This window comes from Bombina bombina, chromosome 7 (assembly GCF_027579735.1).
Source record: "Bombina bombina isolate aBomBom1 chromosome 7, aBomBom1.pri, whole genome shotgun sequence".
Lineage (NCBI taxonomy): Eukaryota > Metazoa > Chordata > Amphibia > Anura > Bombinatoridae > Bombina > Bombina bombina.
Genome location: NC_069505.1, coordinates 425,067,425 through 425,085,603, shown reverse-complemented (window position 1 = coordinate 425,085,603; position 18,179 = coordinate 425,067,425). Strand labels below are relative to the sequence as shown.

General features: G+C 39.4%; 2 protein-coding genes across 6 annotated transcripts in view; both read right to left on the bottom strand.

Moving 5' to 3' along the window:
* FAM83F (family with sequence similarity 83 member F) overlaps positions 1-18,179 on the bottom strand; it is an 818,594-nt gene that overhangs the window by 577,890 nt on the left and 222,525 nt on the right. The gene's annotated exons all lie outside the window — the stretch shown is intronic.
* The window catches only part of TNRC6B (trinucleotide repeat containing adaptor 6B), a 330,819-nt gene that overhangs the window by 275,466 nt on the left and 37,174 nt on the right, over positions 1-18,179 (bottom strand). Inside the window, exon 1 of one of the 5 annotated variants that reach the window (XM_053721287.1) lies at positions 2,770-3,029. The exons of the other annotated variants lie outside the window; for them this stretch is intronic. The gene's annotated coding sequence lies outside the window, so the exon portion shown is untranslated. Of the gene's footprint in view, positions 1-2,769; positions 3,030-18,179 lie in introns of those variants that run through there. 5 annotated transcript variants of the gene reach the window in all.

Sequence of the window (18,179 nt, the reverse complement as noted above, 5' to 3'; positions counted from 1 at the left end):
TTCTTTTAGGTACACAAGTCAAGTGATCCTTCCTTAAGATGTCATACGATTCATACTCTATTATCATTATTATTAGTTATTTGTAGAGCGCCAACAGATTCTGCAGCGCTATAAACATAGGCGGTGTACAGGGTAACATTTATAGGGTTTAAATGGGTAGAGGGCCCTGCCGAGATCCGCACTGTTGTAGTCAGCTCTTATGAAGGTGATCTGCCAACATTCGGGCTCTTATATACCAATATCATATAGAGAAGGCGAACTGGCGTTACAGTACAGGTTGAAAACCCTGTATCCAAACTGCTTGGGACCAGAAAAGGTTTGGATTTCAGAACAGTTTGGATTTGGGAAAATCTGCATCTGTAAAGTGGGACAGTTTGGAGAGGGGGATGGGACCAATTGTATATAACAATATCTATGTCATTTAGGTCAGTGCTCGACAAATCTGTTTAAAAATTAGGAGGCAGTAAGAATATTTAGAAGCCAGACAGCGGGATCTGTACATAGATATATGGAGAATAACCCAAAAAATTAGGAGCCAGGGGTAAAATTCTAGGAGCCAGTGGCTCCCTGGCTCCTGGGTTTGTCGAGCACCGATTTAGATATTATTTACATGACGTAATACAGCTTATACATGTAACCTAAAGGTAGTTTTACATAATTTTTTAATACTTTTGTATATATGGGGCCCTCAGTACTGTAATAAGAAAGGTAATAATTAGTTTGAAATAAATAGACTATTATTTGCATTAAAGAACACAAAAAAACAAACCAAAAAGACACAGGCAGAGAATACTGTGACTTACAGGGGAGGAAAATAGCTTTTTTTGATGAAAACTTTAAAAAAAAATATATTAAAATGTTTGGATTTTGCAATTCCGTATTTGGGGATCTGAACCTGTATCATCATTATGCTTTAAAAACAAACTGATCACAAACCTAAACAAAAACAATCAAAATATACAAAGCATAAATTCTGTTTTGACCACTAAAGTCTAATGTTGAAAATGGTCTCTTAAAAAAATAAAATGAGGTGAAAAAAAATAATAAATAATAATACACAAATATACCTTTTAACCAGACTGGTCAGATTTCATTTAGGAACAAATATTTTTTCTAAAAATACATTTTGTGCACAGTGAGATTATATTCTTATTTGTTTAACAGTTGAGAGATCATTTTATAAACAAGGGGTGTGAACTTACAAGCAACGCATGCCATTCTGCCCAGCATACTCACCGTGTTTGCGTTGGAGTGGAAGCTGGGGCAATGAGGTGCAAAATTACCTAACCGTCCTACACACACACACGTAGATCTCACTTAACAGCAATCACAACAAAAACAACTATCGGAAAACCGACCAAACACAAATCTGGTACAAAGCAGAGCGTCCTGGAAGCTGATGTAGTGGGTTTGACAAGAGTACGCTGGAAGGCACAGTTCACGTGTTTGGGTGGCGATAGACTAAACACTCTGCAACACAGCGAAATGGGGGACACTGTGCCCCATCATCTTGAAACCAAGTGATTAAAGAAACAACAATTTCCCTATACAAATTGCATAACTGCCCTCAAAGTCACAAAAAAATGAATCTTACAAATGTAATATATATATATAAATTTTGTTCTACAAACGAAAATGATTCGCCATTCTGCTTGTTTATATAAACACGTACTGCGATACTACTGCTTGACAGCTTAGGTTCAAGACTAAATTTAAATACCTGCCTACCCCTCTTCTCCTATAACATTTAGAATTTGGTTAAACAACATCAAGTAGAAGCGCCATATGTAAACACATTAAACAGTTAACTATTATCCTTTATATTCTTTATTTATTCGATTATTCTTAAAGGGTTAAGTATGTAAAGAGGATTTAATCCTATGTGACACAACAATCAAACAGTAATTGGCACCTTTCTGTAGCCCAGCACACACCCCTTCAAACAAAGCTTTTAAAAATAAAACTCAGAGTAGACTCAGATCACAAACATTGCAGATGCCTGCAGTTTGCATATATACAGCAGCATGTACGCATTCAGCAAAGGAACAAAATATATCCCCAGCCCCCCACCTCTCACTCTCTCTCCTCCCCCCCCCTCCCTCCCTTCCTTCGGTATCCTCTTGTTAGGCCTCAGTGGCATTGAGAATGCAAATCCGTTGATATTTAAGCACAAATCAGTAGCATGAATTTCCCCAGTAGACAAAATATATATTAAAAAATATAAAAACAAAAACAGTTAGAAAAATAAAAATGATGTTCAATTAAAAATATGTATATATTCTTCATTTCATATATAAAATACACACAGAACAAAATCATAACCAACTAAAAATATTCAATATTTTAGATGGAGTCAAATAATTTAGAAAATGATCAACAGCTAAAAAAATTATAAAATGTTACAGCGAAGAACAAAAACAGATAAATATAAATATTTTAAGCAATTGTGCAGTGAAAAAAAAACAATTGTTAATCCCATCAAAAAAAGGGCATAGTAAAGTTTTATTTCGAAGGCGTGAAAAATACAAATATTTTACTGCAGCAAAGTTGCAGAGGTGTAAAGGATCTGCTGTGTACATGACACTGTACAACAGACGGGAGAAAATGAGGAAAAAAACGCAGACATAGTAAACATGATCTGGAAACAGAGTGGGGTATAGAGTGCAACCCCCTTTGGAAAAAAAATAAATAAATAAAAAAGGGATTTAATTATAGGTCGCGTCTATAATTAACAAGGTAAGACGCAGTACAGATATCAGCAATACTAACCTTATAAAGTGCACTGTGCAATAATCCAGCAATCTGAGGCATACAAGGTAAATCCAGTACAAAAAAAAACAAATACACAAAATAAATGTAAACGGAAAAAAAAAAAAAGAAAAAAAAAAAAATTAATAATAAATTCCAAACACTATTTTTTTTTTTTCTTCTTTAAAGGGAAATGTGCATAAACCAGAGACTGGCAGCCATTTTGCATTGATCGTTCTCTCTGCGCTCTCCTCCCTCTCGCTCTCTCTCTCCCTCTCTGAAGGAAGCTGCTTTTTTTGTGACCTTCAAATAGAGGCAGGTCATGTGACCAGGGCCAGCTCTGTCAATCAGGAGTGAGGGGCGGGGCTAGGGGACTTAAAGGAGACAGCACACCAGTTTTTCTACTGTTCAAAAAAATAGAGCTTAGTGCTACAGATTCTCTGAGCTTTGAAATTAACATGACTACTGGACAGTCAGCCGCTTGCTGTGCTAAGAGCCAGTGTATAAAACAAACAGTTCACTAAAAGGCAGTTTTCACTTTTGCATCACTTTATAATATAGATTTAAAGGGACATGGTGCACTAAATATATTTAATAATTACCAGACGTCCAAGACAAACAATTCAATTGAAGTTTAAATATTTTGGCCAGCATTTCTGGAACAAGCAGAACAAATTAATACAACCTATGAGTACATATTTGTTCTATCTAAAAGATAGAGAACGGAAATGAACGAGTGCTGCAGTCTTTCATTTAAGAGACAGGGAACCCCAAAATTTTTATCTCATGATTCAGATAGAACATACAATGTTAAAAAACTTTCCAATGTACATCTATTATCAAATTTTCTTTGTTGAATGGTTAGCCTTTGTTGAAAATCAGGAAAGTAAGTTTAGCAGTGTGCACGTCTCTGCAGTAATATATATCAGCAGTTTTGCTACAATGTTATACATTAACAAGAGCACTAGATGGCAGCACTATTTCCTGTCATGTAGTGCACGCTGCCTATCTAGATATCACTACAACAAAGAATAACATGAGAACGAAGGACATTTGATAATAAAAGTAAATTAGAAAACTTTTTTTAAATTGTATTCTCTATCGGAATAATGAAAGAAAAAAATTGTGTTTCATGTCCCTTTAATATTGTTCCAGAAATTATTATTCATTATTAGTCAAACAAATAACAGTTTTGCACATCTAATAATCACAATTCAAGGTCTAGAAATGTTACCCTTTTTCTGCAGATAATCTTTTAAACCCCTGAAATACACAAAGCGGGCACGTGCATTTCAAACCCTCGCTAGCGCAGTGCATGGTGAGATGTTAGATCATATCACACAGTGACTATTCTTTTTGTTAAACTTCCAGAACTGATGGGTAACAAATAAGTGTCTATTCAAATTTCATTCTGTGATTTTAATAGAAGGATGTTGCATTTTTTTAATTGTCAAATAGTGATGAGTTTATTAAAGGGACAGTCTACTCAAGAATCGTTATTGTCTAAAAAGATAATCCCTTTATTACCCATTCCCCAGTTTTGCATAACAAACATGGTTATATTAATACACTTTTTACCTCTGTGATAACCTTGTATCTAAGCCTCTGCAGACTGTCCCCTTATCCCAGTGATTTCGATAGACTTGCATTTTAGCCAATCAGTGCTGACTCAAATAACTCCACGAGAGTAAGCATAATGTTATTTATATGGCACACATGAATTAGCGCTGTCTAGCTGTGAAAAACTGTCAAAATCCACAGATATAAGAGGCAGCCTTAAAGGGCTTAGTGCCTTTTATGCCCTTTAAAGGGACAAAATGGTGAAAATTTGAACTTGCATTAACGTGTTTCAGTTTTGAACAGAAGTATTTTTGCACAAGCTAAATTTTAGTAAGTATCTTAATCTGCCTACGGACATATGCTGTGCATGTCCTGAGCACCAGTGTTCTTACACCACACCTGGTTAGGGAGTCAGTGATAATTTGTATGGTGCAAATTAAATTTCTACCGACAGGATACACGCCACCTCTTGAGTTGATATGGTGCTTTAATCAGGGTGCACATTTCATGCGCAGCATATGTGCATATGCAGCTAAAACAGTAATAAGTATTACTTGAACCATTTTTGTATACTGTAATAATACTTCTATTAAAAAATGAAATGCACCCATGCAAACAAGTTCAGACTATTATGTTGCTATAAGTATGTTAAGGATTAGAAGTATTAAAAACATTCAGTAACATACAGCAGGAGAATCAGCAAGAAAACACAGTCCATGTCCCACAGAGCAGGTTAAAGGAATGTATATATATGCTTCAGAATAAATATGAACCCAATCAAAATAAATATTTATGAAAAACAAACACTTTTTTTAAATCACGAAAGGGTGACTGGTCCTATGTGCAAGTCTACTATTTTAGGAACCAGAAAATTGGTAACCCGTGTAAATCCAAATTCCTGTGTATTGCCCTCTCCCAAGCAGATATCCAAAGGATAGAGACGGATTACAAATTCAAATATCATAATCAATCAATAAAGTATCTAGGAATACATCTATCTACAGACCACCTACTCTCACTCAACTATACTACACTTACCAAAAATATACAACAGGAACTACGCTCCTGGCAAAATAAACTGCTATCATGGATAGGGAGGATTAACGCTGTTAAAATCTCATCTTGCCAAAAACTTTATACATAGTCCAAACAATCCCAATAACCATTCCAGACTCCCATTTATTTATACTACAAAACCTCATTAATATATATATATATATATATATATATATATATATATATATATATATATATATATATATATATATATATATATATATCTATATATCTATCTATATCAGAACAAGACAGGCAATAGCAAAAAACACAATGTACCATACAAAAGAGAAAGGGGGCCTTGGGGTTCCACACTTACAATATTACAGATGGGTAGTCTTCCTAACACGGATTATTGCCTGGTGCAACAATGCTCCAAATAAAGAATGGGTGAGAACATGCCTTAGCGGAGGTGACACAACTAGGGAGCTACTGTTGGCTACCCCACCAACAAAGGAAGTTTGGCCCTCATCTAACTAAACTGACAGGGGACACATATAAAATATGGCACGAACACTTATCAAAAACACCCACTATTTACACAAATCCCTCCCCATTGACCCCATTATTCTTCAATCCGAACTTGCTGATCCCAAATATCCCAAACCCAACACATACTCCTACGCTCCCCATCAATGGCTCCTTGTTATGATGTTTTGCAGAATGGCAAAATAAAACGAAGGACGGATCTCCAAGACTTTCATACAAGGGTATTCTACCATTGGTTTAGGTATCAACAACTAGTGCACTTTATCAGTACTATGCTGACAAAAAAAATGCATATACAGGCCCCTCACAGCCTTTGAAAACCCTATGCCATTCCAGCTCCTTCATGAGGGGATCTTAAACACTAACGTACAATCTACTTTTAACCCACCAATCCAGGAGTATGCCTTCTTACACAAGGAAATGGTAAATTGAATTGCAGACCCCTCTCTCTCAGAAAGATAGATCCATTATATTTCAAAACATGACTAAATTCACATCTTCCATACAAATTATTGAGATGAATGTCAAATTGCTGGGTATCTCATCCCGTCCAGATTAGCCACTATCTTTAGAAACTCATCTCCAGACTGCTGGAGACCTTGTGAGAAACCAGGCACTTTCCTGCATATCTGGTGGCACTGTCCCTGTATAACTTCTTATTGGACCAACATCACAAGGGAAATAAAAACATAAATTATGCTTACCAGATCATTTCCTTTCCATCTGTATGAGGAGAGTCCACGGCTTAATTCCTTACTTGTGGGAATACAGAACCTGGCCACCAGAAGGAGGCAAAGACACCCCAGCCAAAGGCTTAAATACATCCCCCACTCCCCTCATCCCTCAGTCATTCTGCAGAAGGAACAAGGAACAGTAGGAGAAATATCAGGGTATACAAGGTGCCAGAAGAATAACAAAAATGTAGGTCCGCCCAAAAGAAAAAAATGGGCGGGGGCCGTGGACTCTGCTCATACAGATGGAAAGGAAATTATCTGGTAAGCATAATTTACGTTTTCCATCTTAATATGAGTAGAGTCTACGGCTTCATTTCTTACTTGTGGTAAACATATACCCAAGCTTTAGAGGACACTGAATGAAAACGAGAGGGTAAAAAGATAGGTGGACCCTATTCTGAAGGCACCACAGCCTGTAAAACCTCTCCCAAAAGCTGCTTCAGCCAAAGAAAAAACGCCAAATTTGTAAAATTTTGAAAAAGTATGTAAGGAGGACCAGGTAGTCGCCCTACAAATCTGCTCCAGAGAGGCCTCATTTTTGAAGGCCCAAGAAGAAGTCACAGCTCTGGTTGAATGAGACGTAACCCTCTGAGGAGGCTTATGTCCCACAATTTCATATGCCAAGCGGATGATGCTCCTCCACCAAACAGATAGGGAAGTGGAAGAGGCCTTGTGCCCTCTGCACTTCCCAGAATAGATAAACAAGTCTGTCTAAAATCTTTTGTAGCCTGAAGATAGAATTTCAAAGCCCAAACCACATCCAAATTATGAAGTAATCGCTCCTTCGAAGGAGGATGTCTCCTGATTGATGTTGCGATCAGACACAACCTTAGGGAGAAAACCCAACCCAGTGCGAAGAACAGCCTTATCAGCATGAAAGACTAGGTAAGGAGGCTCACACTGCAAGGCCGCCATCTCAGAGACTCTGCGTGCCGAAGCAATTGCCAATAGAAAAAGAACCTTCCAAGACAGTAACTTAATGTTAACCGAATGCATGGGCTCAAACGAGGCCCTCTGCCAAACCTTAAAAACCAAATTTAAACTACAAGGAGGAGCGGAATGTCTGAATACAGGCCTGATTCTAGACAGAACCTAAACAAAAGACTGAATATCAGGAAGCTCAGCGAGCCTCTTGTCGAATACCGATAGAGCTGAAATCTGTCCCTTTATGGAACTAGCAGCAAGTCCCTTCTCCAACCCATCTCGAAGAAAGGACAGAATCCTGGATACCCTGACCTTATATGCTAGGGGAATCCACGTTCTTCACACCAGTATAAGTAGGTCCTCCACACCTTATGGTAGACTCGACGGGTGACCTGCTTTCTGGCCTGAATAGGAGTATAAATCACTTTTTCAGAAAAACTTCTCTTGGCTAGGCCTAAGCGTTCAATCTCCACCCAGTCAGTCTCAGAGAATATAGATTTTGGTGAACAAAAGGACCCTGCTCCAGCAGATCCCGGCAACAAGGTAACCTCCATGAAGGAGACGACACCCCCACCAGGTCTGCAAACCACATCCTGCTCTGCCACAACGGAGCAATTAGAATAGTCGAGGCTTGCTCCTGCTTGATGCGGGCCACTACCCGAGTTAGAAGTGGCAACGGTGGAAAAATGTAAACTAGGTTGAACCCCCAAGGCGCTGCTAAGGCATCTAGCAGCTCTGCCTGGGGATCCCTGGACCGCGACCCGTATTTGGGTAGCTTGGTATTGAGTCTGGACGCCATGAGATCTATCTCTGGCGTTCCCCATCTGTTGTAAATATCCGCAAACACCTCGGGATGGAGAGACCATTCCCCCAGATGAAATGATTGTCTGCTGAGAAACTCCACTTTCCATTTGTCCACACTTGGGATGTAGATCACTGACAGCGAGCAGTTGTGGGCCTCTGCCCAATCCAGAATCTGAGATACTTGGCAGGGGAGCTTCTTGTTCCCCCTGATGGTTGATGTAAGCCACTGAGGTAATGTTGTCCGATTGGAATCTGACAAACTGGGACAAACCCAGAAGCCCTCAGAACGTTGAAGATCGCTCAAGTTCCAGAATGTTTATCGGGAGAAGAGATTCCTCCAGAGTCCATCGGCCCTGTGTCTTCCTGGATGGAAACTGGCAAATGGGATATCTATGCTGGACACCATGAGCCCAATCACCTCCATACACCGGGCCACAGATGGCCTTGAGGAGGTCTGGTGGACAAGACAACTGGAAGTAATTTTGCAACTTCTCTGGTCTGTAAGAAATATCTTCATGGATATGGAATCTATTATCGTGCCCAGGAACTTCACTCTGGTACTTGGAACCAGAGAACTTTTTCCTAGGTTTATCTTCCATCCATGAGATTGAAGAAGAGCTCTCGAATAGTCTTCTGCCAGCCGGCAGGATGGAGCTTGGACCAGAATGTCATCCAAATAAGGCGCTACTGCAATGTCTCTGGAAGACTCTTGGAGCAGTAGCCAGACCGAAGGAAAGAGCTACAAACTGGAAGTGCTCATCCAGAAAAGCGAATCTTAAGAACTTGAAGTGATCCTTGTGTTTTGGAACATGAAGGTAAGCATCCTTCAAGTCTATTGTGGTCATGAACTGTCCTTCTTGAACTAAGGGCAGAATAGACCTCATCATTTCCATCTTGAACAATGGTACCAACAGAAAATTTAGGTCAAGGATCGGGTGAAACATAGCCGCCTCCTTTGGGACCACAAAAAGGTTTGAGTAGTATCCCAGACCTCTTTCTGCTAGAGGAACTGGCACAATGACTCCTTGGGAGGAGAGATCCCTCACGTACCCTAGAAAGGCATCTCGTTTTTCTGGTCTTGAAGACAGGTTTGATAAGAGGAATCTGCCCCTGGGTGGATAAGATTTGAAACCTATTCTGTAATCCTGGACAACGACCTCCAGAACCCAAGGGTCTTGCACGTCTCCCTGCCAAGCCTCCACAAAGAGAAATAGTCTGCCCCCCACACAATCCAGTGACGGATCGGGGGCCGTCCCTTCATGCCAATTTTGTCTTGGCGAGCTTCTTGTTCTGCTTGGACTTGTTCCAAGATTGAGCTGGTTTACAAGTTCCCTTGGACTGATCAGACTTCGCGGAGGGCTGCTGACGTTGGAACTTATACGAACGAAAGGGGCGAAAATTAGGACCTTGTCCTTTAGCTAAAATTTTCTTATCCTGCAGTAAAAAGGCACCCTTGCCCCCATTGACCGTGGATTTAATAGAGTCCAGTCATGGACCAAAAAGAACCTTCCCCCTTAAATGGAAGGGAAAGTAATATAGATTTGGAGGTCATGTCAGTCGACCAAGACTTCAACCATAGAGCCCTATGGGCTAGAACAGAAAAGCCTGATGTCTTAGCATTCAAGCGGAAAATATGCGTATATGCATCACAAATAATTATTAGCAACCCTCAAGGCCTTAAATCTTTCCTGGATCTCATCGAGTGGAGTTTCCACCTTGATCATCTCCGACAGGTAGTCACAACAATAGGTAGCGACTCCAGCCACCGCAGCAACCGCCATTGGCAGCTAAAACAAAAATCCTGTGTGCTGAAACATTTTTCTTAACAGAGTTTCCAGCTTCTTATCCATGGGCTCTTTAAACTATGAACTATCCCCAAGCAGGATAGTGGTGTGCTTAGCAAGCATGGAGATAGCTCCATCCACTTTAGGGACAGACCCCCACAACTCTAATTGGGAGTCAGGAACCGGGAACAATTTCTTAAAAGAAGAAGGGGAAAAGGAGGATCCAAGCCTTTCCCATTCATTCTTAATAATATTTGCCATCTTTACGGAACCGGGAAAATTTGTGGCACCACCCTGTCTTCATAAACCTTATCAAGCTTAGGAATAGAAGGTTTCTCTAGTAACTTGGGTTCCAGAACCTTTAACGTAGCCAACACGTCCTTCAACAAAAAGCGTAAGTGTTCTATCCTAAATCTAAAGTCTGGTTCCTCTGCAGCCGGAGGCCTAGAGGCAGCCGATTCCGACCCAGAAAGAGCCTCCTCTGAAGTATCAGAGGCATCTTCATCAGCGGATAATCTAGTATCAGATAAATCCAACAAGTTGATAAATGACCCCTGGGAAGGATAGCAATATTTAACCTTTCGCTTGAGCTTAGCAGGGCGATGTAAAGCACTAAAGGCCACAGACACTTCGACTGTTCAGAAAAGACTGGCATTAAGAGGGCCCCTCCCGAAGGAGGATTAGTAGTGCAATGGGGAACTGCATGTGTAATAGGAGATGATTGCAGGGAAGGCACCTTGCGGAACGGAGACCCCTTAGAGGTGGACAACTCAGTGGTACTAAACATCTTGTTTTAGATACAAGTACTCTATCAAGGCATGTGGAACATAATTGAGCAGGCGGGTATACCGTAGCCGCCTAATAAGGTATTAGATTTAGTTAAAGAGGGAGTACCCTCTAACGCATCAGAGCCCTCCATGACTTGCGCTTGTACGATGGACTATAAAAAAAAAAAACTAACAGGCTGCACAGTTATCCAAAACTAAAGTAAAACCTGAATGTTCACACATCTGCCAAAGCCTCATCTCACACATGTCGCAGCCTAAAAACATAGTAAAGCAAATAATGTATAAATCCCCCCCCTGTTCAATAATCCCCTTTCTGGAGATATTAACCCTTTATTTCATACAGATAAAGGAGTCACACTGTGACCCTGTCTTCTTATGTTACCATGAGAGATAAAAATGAAACAATCTTACCGGAATTGTCGCCGTGGAACAGACACACAGCCTCTCAAGTTTGACAGTCTTCTAGCATCGCACCTGACATGGACTTGAGTGATAGAAGCAGGCAGTGAAACTCGTCAACACTGATTGCTTAGGAGTTGTTAATACAAGTCTGGATGGTTTTGCAGAAAGACTCTCCCTGCATCTCCAGATCCTAACATTCGTCAATGCTCTCACTGAGAGGCTGACAGGACTACTTAAAACTCCAGTCCCATAGCGAAGAGTACTACCCTCCATAAGAGACTACTCTGAATCTTCTGACACTTCTCTGCCATCCTCCTGTGACGAAAGGCAAAGAATGACTGGGGGGTGAGGGGATTTGCGGAGGTATTTAAGCCTTTGGCTAGGGTGTCTTTGCCTCCTCCTGGTGGCCAGGTTCTGTATTCCCATAAGGAATGAAGCCGTGGACTCTACTAATATTAAGATGAAAACAGGCTATTGGGTTCACATTTCCAAGAGACCCGATCGCCATCTTGTTTAACAAATTCCCAAAGGTCCATTGTAAACTCCGCCTCCAATTACTATTTATAATGATTAATAGTGCAAAAAGATTGATCCCCCAAAACTGAAAACAAATCAATACGCCTACACTTACAGCATGGAGGAACCTAGTGTCTTCCACATTATTATTAGAGAAGTATCACTATGTTACTACTAAAAGACTAGATGATTACCTATCCATTTCATTTATTTGGGAAGAATATATAGCCTCTAACAGGCCCCCGACTTACTCAGCTATGAGACCCGCATAGCTGAAAATCCCTCCTCAACCTCTGACACTCCCTTAGACTTCCATAACTTAAGTACTAATAGTAACATCCTCATTTTACTTCGTTTTTAAAGCGATGTGGAGCCAATTGTGACTGATCTTGACTTATTTTAAAGGGACAGAATACACCAATTTTCATATAACTGCATGTAATAGACACTACTTTAAAGAATAATATGCATAAATACTGATATAAACATCCAGTATAAAAATGTTTAAAAACTTACTTAGAAGCTCCCAGTTTAGCTCTGTTAAATATGTAGCTGGAACACCCACTTTAAGTGGGAAATAGACACTCCCCCCTCCTTTGCATATGAAAAGACCCTTTACACAAACAGGAGCAAGCTGGAGAAGGTATTCGTCTGTATTCTCCTAAATTGTTGGGGCTTGGTTAGGAGTCTGAAAATCAGAGCAAGGTTATTTAAAAATAAGCAAAACTGTTTGGGCGATATAAAATAGATCATCTACAAAACATTTATATAGAGCTGCAACAACTAATCGTCATAATCGATAATGAAAATAGTTGTCAACGAATCTCATAATCGATTAATTGGTTTTTCAACCTTTATATGTATATATTCGTTATTTTTAGAGGGGACTAGATATTTCCCCTAACCTTATAGCTGGTTATTTACCATTGCATATAGATATTCAAGATATATTTTTATGTTAGAGGCCCCTTGCCAAGGTAGAAAACACTTAGCATTGGTGAAGAGCTAACAAAGATAAATATCCCACTTTGGTGACATTGGCAAAACCCTACTTATACACCTCAACAGCCTTTTCTCTGCTGCAGGAAATATAGCTGCAAACAGAGAACCAGCCTTAGCCAGAAGCATGTGGACATGTTGAGATTTTTGCATTTCAATGCAAAGTTTCTGAAAGAGTGAACAACAGAATGTTATTAACAGTGATAGCCTAAATCTTTCTAGTTCTACCTCTTTTCAAACAGTTTGTGGTTTTGTTTTGTTTAATTGTAAAACTGTGCTCTGCTGCTTAAAAATTGAAGAAACAGTTGTGTTAATGTAAAGTTTTAGTCTGAAGTTTATATTTGTAACACTCATTATGTGGATTTTATTTAAAACATAGAAAACTATTATTGATTCTCTTTTTATCCGATTAGTCTATTAATCGAAAAAATAATCGGCCGATTAATCGATTATGAAAATAATCCTTAGTTGCAGCCCTACATTTATACAAAGAAAAATCTAGTGTATAATGTCCCTTTAATGTTTTACTTTTTGTTTGTTCATTGGTATTAAGTGTACTCTTTTCTTTCCCCTCCTTATCGCTAACGTTTTATCATACAACATTCGGAAAATTGCATGTAATTTCGATTTCATTATCACTCAAAAAATGAAGAAAAAAAAAAAACAGAAAATTGAGTGGACCCACAGAATGGCTATTCAGCAGTGCTGGTAAAGGAAAATAAAGAATGCTATTTTTAAAGAACAAAATCTGACTAAATACACAACAAACCGATAACAAAAAAGGACTGGGATTTGGAGCAGGAAGCACGGGGAACACATTTACAAAGACAACAGTTCTTAACAACGGAGCAGTGGGACCAAAAAGTATCCAACAAGCAGTGTGGAGATGCTCTGCACAAGGCAAGGCTTCTTGTGCTCATCAGTAAGCGTCGTAGGACTGCAGTGCCAAGTCAGCAGAGGCTACAATTGTTGCTTATACTGAAAAGACAGCACTGGAGAGTTGATTGTTTAGACATTTAAATCTGTCTAAATGACCACAGCAAAGTAGATCAGAGAGGAATACTTAAGTATGTCCCTGGACACCAAACCAATGCAATTTTGCAATTACAAAATGTTGCTTTTAACAGAGAATTCAGGTATTTTGCAACAAAGCAGTATACTTATTAAATTATATACATTCTTTCCAGAAGCAGGACTAGCTTCATGCCAGGCCTAAGTACTTGTTCAGAGGGTGCACGTTTCTGCTACTCGGGCAACATCTGGGACTAAATAAGACTGCCAGACTGGGGAGAAGCAAGCTTTTACATATGGTTGCGCATGCGCCAATACTTTCTCTGTATCAGTATGTCTGTTTCAGTATGTCAGGGTACTTGCTGGCCATTATTTAAGCTACAAGTGTTTCAGACATGTCAATTTGAGTGGCTCCAGATACTTCACCGTTTGGGCAAATAGCTGTAGTCATAGCCTGCACAGATTCACACTTCAACAATTATTATTGGGTTAAAAAAAAAAAAAAGTGTGCCGAAACGCATAAGCCCCAACCAGAGCTACGCTCTACACATGAATCACAACAAAATTGGAAGAATTGCAATTTTTAAACTTTATAAATCTGATAAAGTAACGCTTGGATTTTATACAAGAAAAGCCGGTACTTTTTCCTTTTCAAATTGATACTTGGGTACCAGCATTCCAGCATACAATTGGTGAACCGTACTGGGACCTCCCCTAACCACTCTTTGGAGTCACTACTCAAGGATGGAACAGTATTACCTACTGCTGAGATACTTCACCATTATTCTGTCCTCTTCATCAGAGAGTGAATGTAAAGTCACACAGCATGCTAAAACACTGTCTAAAAATTTAAGTGAAAATAACGGCACTTTAATTCACGATTTTTTAAACAAATTTATGATTAACTATTATTTTTTAATTTATTTGGATCCGTTTGTCATTTCAAACCTCCGCCCGCCATCTTGGATTAATGATTGACATTGTAGACTCGCTCTTGTCAACCAATAATCCAATCCACCCCGAGGGGACCAAACCCCTATCCTTTACGTCACACTACCGTAATGCGCTTGTGTTTGAAAGAAGCGAGAAAAAAAAAGAGCTCTTACGCGCGTTCACATTTTGCACATGTGCCATTTCAATTAATTCGTACTTAGTCATTTTTTCATCAAAATTGCTACCGCTTGTTAAGTTATGATCGTACATGTGCTACAATACAACGTAGGGACGATAAAACACGGCTGAACTGTATTGCACAATAGTATTCAGTGAATGTATTCATTCACTGAATACTATGTTGCTAGTCATCTGCATCGGCTTGTAACGCATGCGCTCTGCATCTCAAAGTCGGGAGCGCACATTGCCACTATGTGGGACCGCTGTATATGTAAGAGTGTAAAAAATAAGGAAGTTGCGGGTGGGAGGAGCATGTCCCGAAAACGGCGAATATTTGGTAATAAGCATATTTTTTTTTTTTTTTAAATAAAGTGGCGGTTTAATTGAAAAACTAACTAGCTACATTGACGTACTTTCAATTATGAGAAAATTGACATTCACTTTAAGATGTGTGAAGATTTACCTTACTCATGCTAAGTTGGGAAGAAAAAAAAAAGACGCTCGTCCAATAAGAATACACTGCCAAGTTTTATTTATGTCTAACTTAACAGCATCAAGATGGACTAAACCCAACATACGCTAGAGGCACAAAGGGGCAAATATACTACTTAATGTGCTAAAGAATTCTATTATTGCACGGTTACTTGCACAAGACACACTGGATCATCAACGCACTACTGGCCCCCTAGTTAAACAAGGCAGCTAAACCATAAACTCACTACTGGCCCCGAGTTAAACATGGCAGCTAAACCATCAACGCACTACTGGCCCCGAGTTAAACATGGCAGCTAAACCATCAACGCACTACTGGCCCCGAGTTAAACATGGCAGCTAAACCATCAACGCACTACTGGCCCCGAGTTAAACATGGCAGCTAAACCAGCAACGCACTACTGGCCCCGAGTTAAACATGGCAGCTAAACCAGTAACGCACTACTGGGCCCGAGTTAAACATGGCAGCTAAACCATCAACGCACTACTGGGCCCGAGTTAAACATGGCAGCTAAACCAGCAACGCACTACTGGCCCCGAGTTAAACATGGCAGCTAAACCATCAACGCACTACTGGCCCCGAGTTAAACATGGCTGCTAAACCAATAAAGGGCAGTATGTGTGTGTAGGCACCAATCACCGCCCATGTTCTGCTCTGGAGCAGAACTTCCCTGCCGCTTCTGAGCCAACTGACTATGCGTTTAACTTCATCACAGGGGTAACACGCACTGTTCTGTTAGAGCATGTTATTGTTGAGCTACTGCTTGAACAGCTGATATAATTTTTATTGGCGCTTTATGTCCCTTTAAAAGGGACATAAAACCCCTAAAATGTATTTCATGTTTCAGATAGAACATGCCATTTTAAACAACTTTCCAAATTACTTCTATTATAAAATGTTCTGTTTTCTTGTTATCCTTTGTTGAAAAGCCATACGGTAAGTTTAGGAGTGTGCAAGTGACTACAGCACTATATGGCAGCAGTTTTGCAACAATGTTCTACATTAACAGCATTATTTCATGGCATGTGCACACTACCTATCTAGAATATATCTTCAACAAAGGATAACATGAGAATGAACCAAATTTTGTAATAGAAGTAAATTGGAAACTTTTTTTTAAAATTGTCTGCTCTGTCTGAATCAGGAAAGAAAAATGTGTGACTCCCTCTACCAGGATCATTGCTTCCTTCTAAACAACATGGCAGCAGCATGGCTGGCACTGCACACACTGAATGTCCAGATGAAAGACTGGGTTGTAAAAACCTTCATTCTGTTTTGCAAATGGCCAAAAACTTTTTCTTTTGATTTAAACCACATTTTTACCCACAAAAAAACCTTCTCGGATACATTTTTACTGGAAGAACTGGTCACCATATACGAAGTAAAAGCGGTTTCTTAAAGGGATAGTTTAGACAAAATTAAACTTTGATGATTAGATAGAGCAGCAATTTAAAAAAAAAAAAAACTTTCTAATTCACTCCTATTAATAATTTATCTTCGTACTTTTGGTATCTTTATTTGAAAAAGCAAGAAGGTAAGGTTAGGAGCAGACCGAATTTTGGTTCAGCACCTGGTTAGCAATTGGTAAATATAGCCACCAATCAGCAAGCGCTACCCAGGTGCTGCTCCAACAATGGGCCGGCTCCAAAGCTTTGCATTCCTGCTTCTTAAATAAAGATACCAAGAGAACGAAGAAACATTTATAAGAAGTAAATTAGAAAATTGCTGCTCTATCAGAATCATGAAAGTTTAATTTTGATTAGACTATCCCTTTAATTCTAGAAGCTGTCCTTGTTATTTGGCTATATTTATGTCTTAGGACAAAAATGTTGAAGGAGATTCAAGGTGATTAATGATTAAAAGGTTGCTATATATTTGCCTGAAGGAAAGATCGGATTTCCATGGTAAATGCTTTCACTGTACTCAGTGAACATGTAGAAAATTTACTTGAAACTTGTGAGTTTCAAAGCCTGGGAAACAGATGTGCACACTACAGACATCACAAGCCTAACCCTGCTACACATCTGTAAAGCTATTCTTATTGTTTATTTATAAAACGCCAACATAGTAAGCAGCGCTGTCACATTAAGTTATGGAGTACAAAAATCAGAAGACATTTACGTAGATTAGAAGGGTAGAGGGCCCTGCAAGCTGTAAATCATCTTTACATAAAATGATCAACATGACAGGTGGGCTTGTGAGCTTACATTCTAGAGGATGCAAGTTATTGCTAACAATATGACAGTGGTTAGCCTTGCCTACTCAAAACAACAGCCCCGGGTTGGTTCCTCTAAATAAGGCAAATAAAATCGGGCAATTTAGGGTGTTAATGTATTTAGAATGTTTTCCCAATCAGCAGGTATGTTCATTTATTGAATGACTACAGCAAAGTCTTGTAATTACAAGGTATGTTATGTCTCTTTTAGAATGTAAAGAGCAAGAGAGTTTCTGCACAATATAACTAACAGACACGGCTTCTTCGCTGCACAGAATAACTACATCAGTGATGTGCGTTTTGTTTGCATTATAAGGCTGCAGAGCCGACTACTGCTGGGACTTGGATACAATACAAGATAGTAGGTGATGGGTGCCCACACGTCTGGCAATGAAAAACAAATTATGCTTACCTAATAAATTCGTTTTCTTCCGTGGGAGAGAGTCCACAGCTGAATTCATTACGTTTGGGAAATTAGAACCTGGCCACCAGGGAGGAGGAAAAGACCCACCAGCCAAAGGCTTAAATACTCCTCCCACTCCC